The following is an 11,311-nucleotide window of genomic DNA, read 5'->3' on the forward strand; positions in this document are numbered from 1 at the left end:
AAAGACAGAAGGCATCTCTGCTCCCTAACTGTATCAGTGGGGTTTCTTTAGAGTAACAGAGCTTATAGAATGAATAGATAGACTGATGCGTAGATAGATAGATAGATGGGTGGGTGGGTGGATGGATGGATAGATGGATAGATAGACAGACAGATAGACAGACAGACAGACAGATGAATGAATACAGATATGGATACAGACAGAGATTCAGATAAAGGGGGATTTAATCCAGTAGTTCCTCAGTCCACAAGCCTGGATGTCTCCATTGGTCTTCAGTATGTGCTGAAATCCCAAAGAAGTGGGTTCTAATGCCAGTGAAGGAGTGAACTTGCCAGCAAGGTGAGGGCAAGCAGGCAGAAGAGAGATTGTCCCTTTTCCATGTCATACAGGCTTCCAGCAGAAGGTGTGGCCCGGGTGAGAGGTGGGTTCTCCCAGCTCACATGATCTGGATTAAAAGTATGAGTTTTCCCAACTCGATATCCAGATTAAAGGCATGTCTTCCTACTGCAAGGATCTGCGTGGGAAGTAGATCTTTCTACTTCAAATCAAGCAAAACTCCCTCACAGGTGTGGCCTCCATTCAGTGGCTTTAGTTCATTCCAGAAGCAGTCAAGTCCACAGCCAATAATAGCCACCCCCCCCACCAAGTGTTTCCTGTGACCAGCGCCCTAGGAGCCGATGGAGCCTAAGAAATAAGATACAGTTCACTTCAATGATCCCTATCACTGAGTCTTCCTCCACAGACCCAAGAAGGATGCAAGACTCTGATGAATGCACCAAGACCCAAGTCTCGCCCCCACAGGGGAAACTGAGTCAAGCCAGAGAGATTCAGAGTTCTGGGTACCTGCAAAAGGCAGACATGCCTGAGCATCCAGCAAGTCATGCATCGCCTGGGAAAGGCAGTGTCCTATGGGAATGGGGTGGGCACTGCCCTTGAGGACAGGACAAAGCCAGCTCTGCTTTTTACTTTCTGGAAATGAATACATTCTATGTCTCTGTTTCCCTGAACTATATAAATAACAGACACATAATGTCAGACCCTCTGCCTGCCTCTCTCTCTCTCTCTCTCTCTCTCTCTCTCTCTCTCTCTCTCTCCCTCTCTCTCTCTGTGTGTGTGTGTGTGTGTGTGTGTGTGTGTGTGTGTGTGTGTGTGATAAGCCTGTCATGCTGTGGCCTTGCAGCTCTCTCCCTCCCCTTGGCAGCTACAGGATAAGTTTGTGGTTCTGCTTAGCACCCACTGCCATGATCCTTGGCATATAGGCCGAGCCACGCTCAGCCACGTGCTATGGAACCCACCCACTGAAAGCCTGTAAGGCCCTGAACACCACATTGTCCTACAGAACTGAAGGCTGCGCTCTCCCTTTGGATCCCCATCACGCCACTTCTGTACTCATCAAGCACATGAGTACCCAAACACAACTAAGCTTGAAACTGGCTGATGTGAGGAGCGAGCATTCCTGCCGCAGGCCTCCCTGGCAAGGAGGAAAAGCTCTAAACATATCCTCTGGCAGTGCAAGCACAGCCTAAGTAGGAACTGTCACCAGCCTCCAGCATGGATCAGGTAGAGACACCACCTGGTGCCTGATTGGACGTGCTAGAGCCAGCCTCTTTTGGACACTGTAATGAGGTGGCTGTCAGGGATTGGCTGAAAGTCGGTTCAGTGTTCCAAAACCCACACTCCTGAGTTAGGTTTATTTACTGCATTAGGCTGTGGGCTGTTGCTTAGCAGCTATGGGGCAAGACATCCAATCCTATCCTGCCCCAGGGATGTTGGCTCAGCAGACACAGCTACAAAGTCAGAGTCTCACAGCTAAAGTGTGAGGTGCTGTGGCTTCTCTGTTCCATGAAGGACACTCGACGTGGGGTGGAGTCAACACAGTCACTCTCATAGCTGGTTCCTATTAGTCTGTGAGAGGGGTCCATGTCAAAATAAGCAGGAATGAAAAGTCAAAGGCTTTTTGATGCAGCTACGTTGCTATGGCAATAAACAGCGATGGTATCAGTACAAAGGAGGAGTGGCCCTCAACTTGAAGCATGTTTTTTATCTAGGGGACACTGGCTATTGTCTTTGGACACTCAGGTTGTCGCAGCTGGAGGTGAGTGTTCCCAATATTAACCGGGGCGGGGGCGGGGGGGGGGATCGAAAAGGCAGTGAAGAGTCCAGCAAAGCATATCTGCTCCAAAGCATACCCTCTCCCAGCTCTGAAGCAGCTCCCATAGCAAAGGAGGAGGTGATGAGGCCAGGATACTGGTCCTCACGGGGAGGCAGGTGGAAAGTACTTCAGCTCACTTTGGAAGGAGATTTGAGGGAAAAAAAAGAGAGAATGGAGTCTTTGGGGAAGCAGTCACCTCACTCAGAGAGTAAAGACAGGGAGATGGCTGTGTGACAGAAGGCAGCTTAGGTGGCAAGTGTGAGATTATCCTGTTGGCCGCATCCCTTCTTCTGCTTCTCAGAGGTCAGAATCACAGACAAGCTCCACTCTGTCCCTGTGGTCATCACCAGACTTGTAGCCAAGTGCCAGCCAACACTTGTCTCCAGTCCAGAGTTTCCATACCAGAAACACAGGCATATCCCAACCTGAATCCCAGATGACACAAGGAACCAAAGGCGGAAGTAGACCCACAACAGTGGCAGTGTGGGACCCCCGTGTGGGACCCCCAGTGTGGGACCCTCAGGGTCTGCTTCCCACTCAGACCCTGAGCCGACCTATTTATTCCCATTTAATTTCCCTGCATCCTGCAACTTATCCAGCATCCTCCCAGTACGCGCCTTCCATAGCTCGGTCGAGGAAACCAGTCTGCAGCCATGCCTGCACTCAAGCTGGCTTGGGTCTTCTTCCAACATCATTAGTACTTAGAGCATGGCTGTGGGAAGCAGGGTCTGCCCAGAAGATAGATAAACCATCACACATAGGGCATGGTGGGTCTCTCTGTAACAACAGAGAGGAGATGGCTTAGGTAGGTTTGTGACAAACAGCACATGGTTGTTCTCCAGTCTGCCTGGATAATAGAGACCAATGTATGGGAGAAAGGGAGACTTGATCCAGGCCTTCAGGACAGTCATGGATAGTCAGTGGTTCACAATAATCCTGTACTCCCTCTCAGTAGGAGTGGCATTCAGTTCTAGCCAATAGCGACTAAACAACATCCACTAAAGGGCTCTGGGGGAAAATGATACAGGACACGGTGAGTAACATTCCCAGCTATTCTTTTCCTGTTTTGGACAAAACCAGAAGATGTTTAAGCCATGGCAGCTATGGTAAAACCGGCAGGCCAGCATATTTAAACCAGTGGGTAGACCACAGGGGAATTGCCTTCTCTGGCTGTCAGAAGTGAACTCATAAATCCTTTCCACATCAGCCAGGTGTTGGACCTTGCACGCACTTTCACCAAGACGAGTTCTAAGATAAGACCCAAGAGTTCAGCTCCGTCTGGATTTTTCCTCCTGTATTGATGCTGGATTTCACTGCTGGTCCATGAACCACACTTTGGGGGGCAAGTGGCTCCCCCAAAAGTCTTTCCGGTTTTTCCCCAGTTAATATTGGGAACACTCACCTCCAGCTGTGACAACCTGAGTGTCCAAGGACAAAGCCAGTATCCCCTAGATAAAACCCCCCTTCTCTCACATCACCACCTGCGCTCAAAGCACCCCAACTCTCAAGCTTCCCACCAACCAGATTGGATGCTCTCTTTCCTCTGCCTGTAGGAGGAGCCCTGAGAGGTAGGCCAGGTCCTCCATTTATGGGTCACAGGGTCCTGGCCACAGGGTCATGAGCCTGGCTGAAAAAGATAACAAGGTTGAAGGAGCCAGGAGACTGACGCAACCACTGGTTTAGGGTTGTTCTACCATCTAGGATTCAAGGCAAGTCTTCTCCCTTCTCTATCATCTCCGTGGCCCCTTCGTTGATATGTAGTAAAGTCTCAGCACCTCCCCGCTTCCTTCGAAACCTTTAAGATAGTTATTCTGCTCTGCACGATAGAATTAAAGCCCCGTCTTTTCAGACCCCGCCCCTGTACTGTCTGTAGTGTTAATACATTTCTTATCTCAGATAGCAATTCATCTCAGCATGCGTCCCCAAATCCACCACTCCCCTCTCCATCTCTTAAACGTAGCAGCATCACTGCAGAGACACAGATGGCTGTCTTAGGAGCTCCCTCCAGTCAAAACTGCTCCACGTTTTGGCCAATGTAAAGTCTGGTGTCCTGTGAGTGGCCCTATATTACACTCAGGCTAAGAGATAACATGTCTCCAAATAACTTAGCAAAAAACCTTGCAATGAAAATTTCGCACATGCAAAGCTTGTCATTGGTAGGCCTGGAAGATGGACGGAAGCCTGCCCCACTCCTTTTGTGGCCACATAAGCAGCCTGATTCTCAACCTTTGAGATTCAGAGGTTTCCTTCTTATATGTAATGGCTATTTTGGATGTCAACTCGACTATATCCGGAATTCACTAAAAGTCCAAGTTGATGGTACGTCTGTGAGAGACTTTTGATTTACTGGATCACTTGAGGTAAGAAGACCCATCTTAAAGCCAGATCATTTGATGACAGAAGACCTATGCTACATCTGGGTCACGCCTTCTCACGACGGCCTCAAGGACTAGGAAGAAAGATTTTGCTCTTTGCCTGATTGCCTTTGCTCTCAATTCCTTTGCATTAGAGCCTACTTCCGGATTCCTACATGTACTGAAGACCAACTGAGATGTCCAGCATCATAGATGGAACTGAACTCTTAGATTCTCTGTTGGAAAACAGCCATTGTTGGACAAGATGGACTACAGCCTGTAAGCCACTCTAGTAAATCCCGTGTGTGTGTGTGTGTGTGTGTGTGTGTGTGTGTGTGTGTGTAGAAATGATATATATCAGATATATATATCAATCAGATATATATGCATATATATCAGTTATTTTCTTATAAAGAACCTTAATATACTGCTCTGCCATATTCTTAAGGCCCTGATGCAACACTAGACCCCAGTGAAAGTCTCTCCTAAGCAAAAGCTCTATCATTGCCTAGTTGTGTTTTCATTGTACAGTAGCCCAATCTAGTAACAGGATGAGCAGAGAGAACCCTGGGCTTCCAGCCCCAAGTACCCAGCGGGCAACCAGAAGATGGCTGGGGAGTGACCCCCAAAGCTATAAATGCTTAGGAGTCTCTAGGCTTTCAAGCCCTGCACTCACTCAAGATCCAGGAGGCAGCTAAAGAGTTCCTGAAAGCAGCCAAGAGCAAGAACTATGGAGACCATGAAGGAGCACAGCAGACAACTCTCTGGAACTTCTAGAAGCTGGCATCTCCAGCTCTGCTCAGCCTTTGAATTTTTCATAGCTTCTTGATGTCCAGATCTTCTGCCACTCGCTGACAAATGCAGGTCCCTTGACTTCTAATATACCGGGGAGATTTCTGTTCAACTCCAAAGATGTATGTAATCATTGAAAACGGTGACTCTGGCAACGGTAATGATAAAATGTAGATAGCGATGACAATCACAATGTTAATTGTGATGGTGATAGTGATTAAGTTGGTGGTGATGCTGATGCTGATGTTGATGGTGTTGATGGTAATGTTAATTGTGATGCTGATGCTGATGGCAATGAAGATTACCTGGTGATAAACCCCACAGTGCAGTTACTGGCAGGGCCACAGCTGGATGGTCTCCAGCAAAGGTGCTGTGAACGAGGCCAGATTGCTCTTTTTTGGCTTAATTTGGCAAACAGAGAAAGGAAGACTAGAAAATGGAGAGCAAGCCAAGATGCCAGCACCCAATGGGCTTTCTCTATACCAGAGACCACAGTGGGGTCTAATGACAGAAAAACAAAACAAAACACATAGAAACTCTATCCATGCACCACAGTGAAGCCCCTGAGTCCAAGCCAGAGGCTCTTGGCCTAAACCCAGGGGAGCCCGTGCCCAAGGGAACGGTTGCCAGGGAGAACAAGCAAGATGTGGGAACGGAGTCCCAGTGAGCTGAGCAGTAGTTCTCGGAAAGAGAAAAGAGGAAACGCTCTCTGGCCCCGGTTAACTAACTTGGAGGCTTTGTGTGTTGTTTTTGCCTGATTCTACCAAGCAAGCTTTGGTGCTAAAATCCCACCCTTGGAGCCAATGCTTCAGCCTCTCTGGTCAGCGCTCCTCGGTGCTGAGGGGAGCTGGCTGTGTAGATGTCTGCTTAGTGACTGGCAACATCTTGTGTGAGGGTAGGTCTGACAGGTGACAGGTGCAACAGTGCTGGAAATGAGCTATTATGTCAGCTGCAGACTTGTTGTGACTCTGGTCATGTCTTGGCTGATCAGTTGTCAGCACGGCATCAGTGAACATTGTCTCAGGACATGACATCACTTGGCTGATGCTGAATGAGAAAAGCTGGAGAAGCAGAGAACCTGTTGACTGTTTAGTCCCAGAAGCCAGGACCTCAAGGCACCTGCAGGCCTGTTGGAGCATCCCTGCTGTAAGTGTGTGCTCAAAGGCAGAAGAAGAAGGAGGGGGGGAAGAGAAGGAAGAATAAGAGGAGAGGAAGAAGGAGGAGAGGAAGACGGAGGAGGATGAGGAGGAGGAGGAAGGAGGCGGAGGAGGAGTAAGACGGAGGAATAGGTGGAGGATGAGGAGGAGGAGGAGGAAGAAGAAGAAGAAGAAGAAGAAGAAGAAGAAGAAGAAGAAGAAGAAGAAGAAGAAGAAGAAGAAGAAGAAGAAGAAGAAGAAGAAGAAGACGACCATGACCCAGGAGTCTGATGTCATCAGGCAGTGAGAGCAGAGGTAGATGCAGTGACCCAGGAAGGACAGGAAGTACCAAGATGCTCTAAGCAATTTAGTCCTCCCCAGCCCCCAATCTATCGGGTGGTTCTTGCCCACACCTAGCACCGACCATTCCCCTCAGTCACTGTCCCTCATGTCAGTTTTCTTTCATCCGTAGACACCCTCGTTCTAAACATTTCTCAGTCGAGTTGGGTTGATAGTCAAACCCACTTTCACTGGTCCCAAGGGTACTCATTCTGACCTTGGCTTTGGGTGAGACCTGACTTTCTTCTCGTGTCAACCTTCAGATTGGCACAGGCCAAAGTTTACTGTTTCATGTGACCTCAGTGCCTCCAAGACTTGGCTTTTTCATCTGGAAGATGGAGATGGGGACCACGAGGGTCTCTTATGCCCATCAAAGTCTCGTGAGGCATCTGAGGGAAACCAGTTAAATACAGGGGCGTCCCAGTCAGAGCTTCGATGGTATCACTGCAGTCACTCCAAGGAGGAGGCTCTGTTAACTCTTGGCAGAGAGGGAAACAGGAGGGCACACCAGTGCAGAAGGAACTAAGACAGGTGTCCATGGGTAGACAGGGTCTGTCTCTCAGCAGGGCCAGGAAATGGTCAAAGAACAGTTGCCACAACTTTGCAGACAAGCAAAGCTGGTCACCCTGCATCCCTGGACCTCATAAAAGCCCTCTTCTCCCTCTCCTACCACAGACCACTCAAATGCTGAGCCCCCAGGAAACACAGGGCCTACACACACAACATCAACAGTAGAACAATCACTAAGCATGAAGCAGAGTCTGTAGAAGGAAAGACCTAACCACCCCGCAGGAAAAAAAAAAACACAAATTTAAAACAAACAAATAAAACAACCTAGATTTGATGACATGCCAAACAGCTAGATTCCTGAGATTTTAGGGCTCGTTTCAAAGGTGTGGCCACCTGCTAAGTGTTCCTTCCTTGTCCTCTCTGTCTCTCTCCTAAGTGATTGTAGGTGTCCCAATTCACACAAAGGCACATGCACATCCTGGAAGCCTCACAGGGTCCTCTGGTTATTTCCCTACTGTTATGAATGAGCTATGACAAAACACAGATGGACACACATCTTTCCGTGGTGTCCAAGTCAGGTTGTCTATCAGTAAATTCAGAAGCTGTGTCAATTAGTTGTCTTCAGTTCACCGAGCCTTCCACCTACACTTGGTAGACCTGGCCTTGCCAGCCTCAATGCCTACACTAACTCTCAGCTCACACACTGGCTCTTCACACTGACGTCTACATGGGTTACCCAATGGCTGCAAGGGGTTTAGCAAGGTTACAGAGTTCAGAACACTGTCCTGCAATCCGAAGCACGGAGCTGAAACAGAACAAAACGTCGTCAGTGATGCTCATGAAGTCTTAGGATGGGCACCGAGCTCTCAGGCTCACAATTGTCAGTTGCAGAAATAGGGAAGCCATTCCAAGTGTCATTTTGAGGTAGGCTGTGTGTCACCAGCATGAAAAGCTACACTTGAGCTAGAGCCTGGGGACAGATGTGAGGTCATCTCCCAAGACAATTTTCCTGGACTAAGAGTGGCCTAGTGATGTGCTGACGTACCTACTACGTCTCAGTATTGGGGTGCTCCAAGTGTGAGAATTTACATCTAATGTGACCGAGCTCACAGGCCTGGTGTTCCTGATATGGTTTCAGTATGCCCACGTGTCTGTGTGTTCCTGATTTAACTTGGTAAGCTCATGGGTGGTAAAAATTTATCTATGTAAATAAAGTATGTGTCATTCAGTACTTCATGGTTTGTACTGAACAGATGGTAGCTGTTGTTTTTAATTTTTCATATTACGTTTTTATTTATTGATTCAGTGGGGGTGGGGCATGCATGTGGAAATCAGAGGATAATTTAAGGGATCCCCGGAGTCAGTTCTCTCCTTCCACACTGTGAGTCCTGGGGATCAAACTCAGGTCATCAGGATTGGCAGCAAACACCTTTATCCAAAGAGCCATTCATTTTCCTGGTCCTGACGGTGGTTGCTGGCTTATTATCCTGTCTCAGGATTTGCACTCAGAATGAAGCAGCCTGATGCTTTGTAAAATGGATTCCCTTACGGCAGGGCCCAAACTGATCCCCACCAAGGGCATTGCCATCTGTTCTGCTCCTGTTGGATGGCGACCCCTCAAATGGCATTCTGGAAGCCCTGGCTTGGCTCTGAAGCCCACACCCACCTCAGTGCTCAGCCATTACCTCAGGAACTGGTGGCTAGGGTGGTTGCCATGGTTCTCTGGCCTTGAAGGAGTTTAAGGGAAGCAAAAAAACCCCAGAGCTGCAGTGATCCTGTGATCCGGGGGCCTGAGACCTGCCTGTGATGGCCCAGTGAGATCCTAACGCATCAAAGGAAGCTCCTGGCTGGACTGTGACGTTTGGTAAAGGGATCATTAGCTGCTGGCAAACACCAGGCACCGAGGAAGGGCCTCGGGCTCTGACAAATGATAAATGGGAAAATTAAAGGCTTGGAGAAAATGTAAATATCATCCTTTGTAAGTCTGTCCCTCGGCAGGGAGAGAGAAGACGTTTCCTCAGCACGCTGAGCCATCTCTTCTATTCTCTCCTCCAGCGGGGAAGACACGACCACTTAACACTTACACACTGTGATCTATCTTCCCCGATCCCAGCAACGCCTCCACACTACATGGAAGAAAAGGATGTCGTTTCCACCAACTCTCTCCCATTCAGTGTGTCTCGGCCATTATTTAAAGGTTATTTTCAGGGGTCTCACCAGTCTGGACCCAGTCTAGCCAGGCTCAAGCCAGACTGGGGTGCATATTTTAGCCAAGGCCAAGGTGCTCAGAAATTTCCAAAGCAGTCCAAAAGCCTTGCCGGTCACCCTTGTTGTGAAGAGGGGACATGTCCAGAAAGAGCGTGATTTCAGCCGCAGAGGCTGCCTTTGCTGAAGCCCTGGAGGCCAGGCCTGCTGTATTTACTCCCTGGGACACGTGACCTCATTCTTACCTACAGATACCCTGGTTTCAGGAGCAATGGTGCCCAGGCTTCAATTCCCTGTGCAGGTGTCTTCAGCACTCTGCACAGCTCCCCTTCCACCCCCTAGCAACAGAGCCTTCGTCACAGCGTAGTATCTCCTGGCACAGGTTAGAGAGCAAGTGAGACAGAGAGCATGGCAATAGAACCCCAGACACAGTGAAGGACTTACCATGTTGGCCCTGATCCCCCAGCCGCCACTACCCCTGTGAAGAGGATGCATCTTTCTCTATGAACACATTTAAGACTCACCACTGGAGCTTAGGGTCCTTCTCAGAGTAAACTTAGCCTAGCCCATCCCTGACAAAATTTGGGCCTGATCTGCTGTTTGTTTTTGAACACTCCAGAAGAAGCAACCTGAAGCCAAATGTCCCTTTCTGGAGAGAATTTGTCAGCATCCAAGGAGGCGTCAAATGCCCACCCTACATCCTCCACCCATGTCTACAATGAGGGACCTTTTACAATTTGGAATGTCAGGAAATTGGAATCTACCTACATATCCTGAGACAAGGAGGGCCACAAACCACAGAGGATTGATTCTTCTGAAGAATGCTGGCATGCGGGAGGAGGCAGTTCTGTATGCACAGACCTGTACAGGGGCCAAGGCTCTGCCTACATGTTCTGCCAAGCTCAGGAGGGTATGGCCATGTGCACACACACACACACACAAGTTCAGTGTAACGCCCACACTCGAGGCCATACTGTCACTTCTTAGATGTAGTCAACACACCTACATACACCTGTGATGGTTTGTATTTGCTCGGTCCAGGGAGTGGCACTATTAGAAGGTGTAGCCTTGTTGGAGTAGGTGTAGCCTTGTTGGAGTAGGTGAGTATGGTCTTTAAGACCCTGGTCTTAGCTGCCTGGAAGTCAGTCTTCGTCTGTTTGCCTTCAGATAAAGATGTAGAACTCTCAGCTCTCATGTACCATGCCTGCCTGGATGCTACCATGCTCCCACCTTGATGATACTGGACTGAGCTTCTGAACATGTAAGTCAGCCCCAAGTAAATGTTGTCCTTATAAGAGTTAACTTGGTCAAGGTGTCTGTTCCCAGCAATAAAACCCTAAGACAACACCCAATGATTGCCCAGGTGCCTCTCCAGCCTACTTGAACCCAGCAGGTGCTACATGGCAGCTGCTCTCTGACCTTCAGTGATCCTGTGTGCCCCACACACCCACTGTCACCCACATACTGCCCATCAGCTGTGCCCTGGACACAAAGATTTCATCTCAGGCCTCAGTCCTGCTATCCCTGCATGATGAGCTTTCTTCCAGGTGGCCTCAGTACCACCTCCTCTGGCATGCCTTTCTATTGGACATTCTTCTCCCATGGACCCCCTCCCATCCCTTACTCTGCTCTGGATCACCCAGCTAAGCTTCTGCCTACTGGAAGCTGAGCTCAACACCCGGTAGGTACCCAGTGGACATCTGCTGACGGAATCCGTGTTCATGTGTCTCATCTGAGTCACCACATAGATGACAGACAGCAAAGGAAAAGCTCCAAGCAAGGTTCCTAGCCAGACAGCAGGGATGATGGGGTGGGGGCAGGTG

The sequence above is a fragment of the Arvicanthis niloticus genome, chromosome 2 (assembly GCF_011762505.2).
Source record: "Arvicanthis niloticus isolate mArvNil1 chromosome 2, mArvNil1.pat.X, whole genome shotgun sequence".
Taxonomy (NCBI): domain Eukaryota; kingdom Metazoa; phylum Chordata; class Mammalia; order Rodentia; family Muridae; genus Arvicanthis; species Arvicanthis niloticus.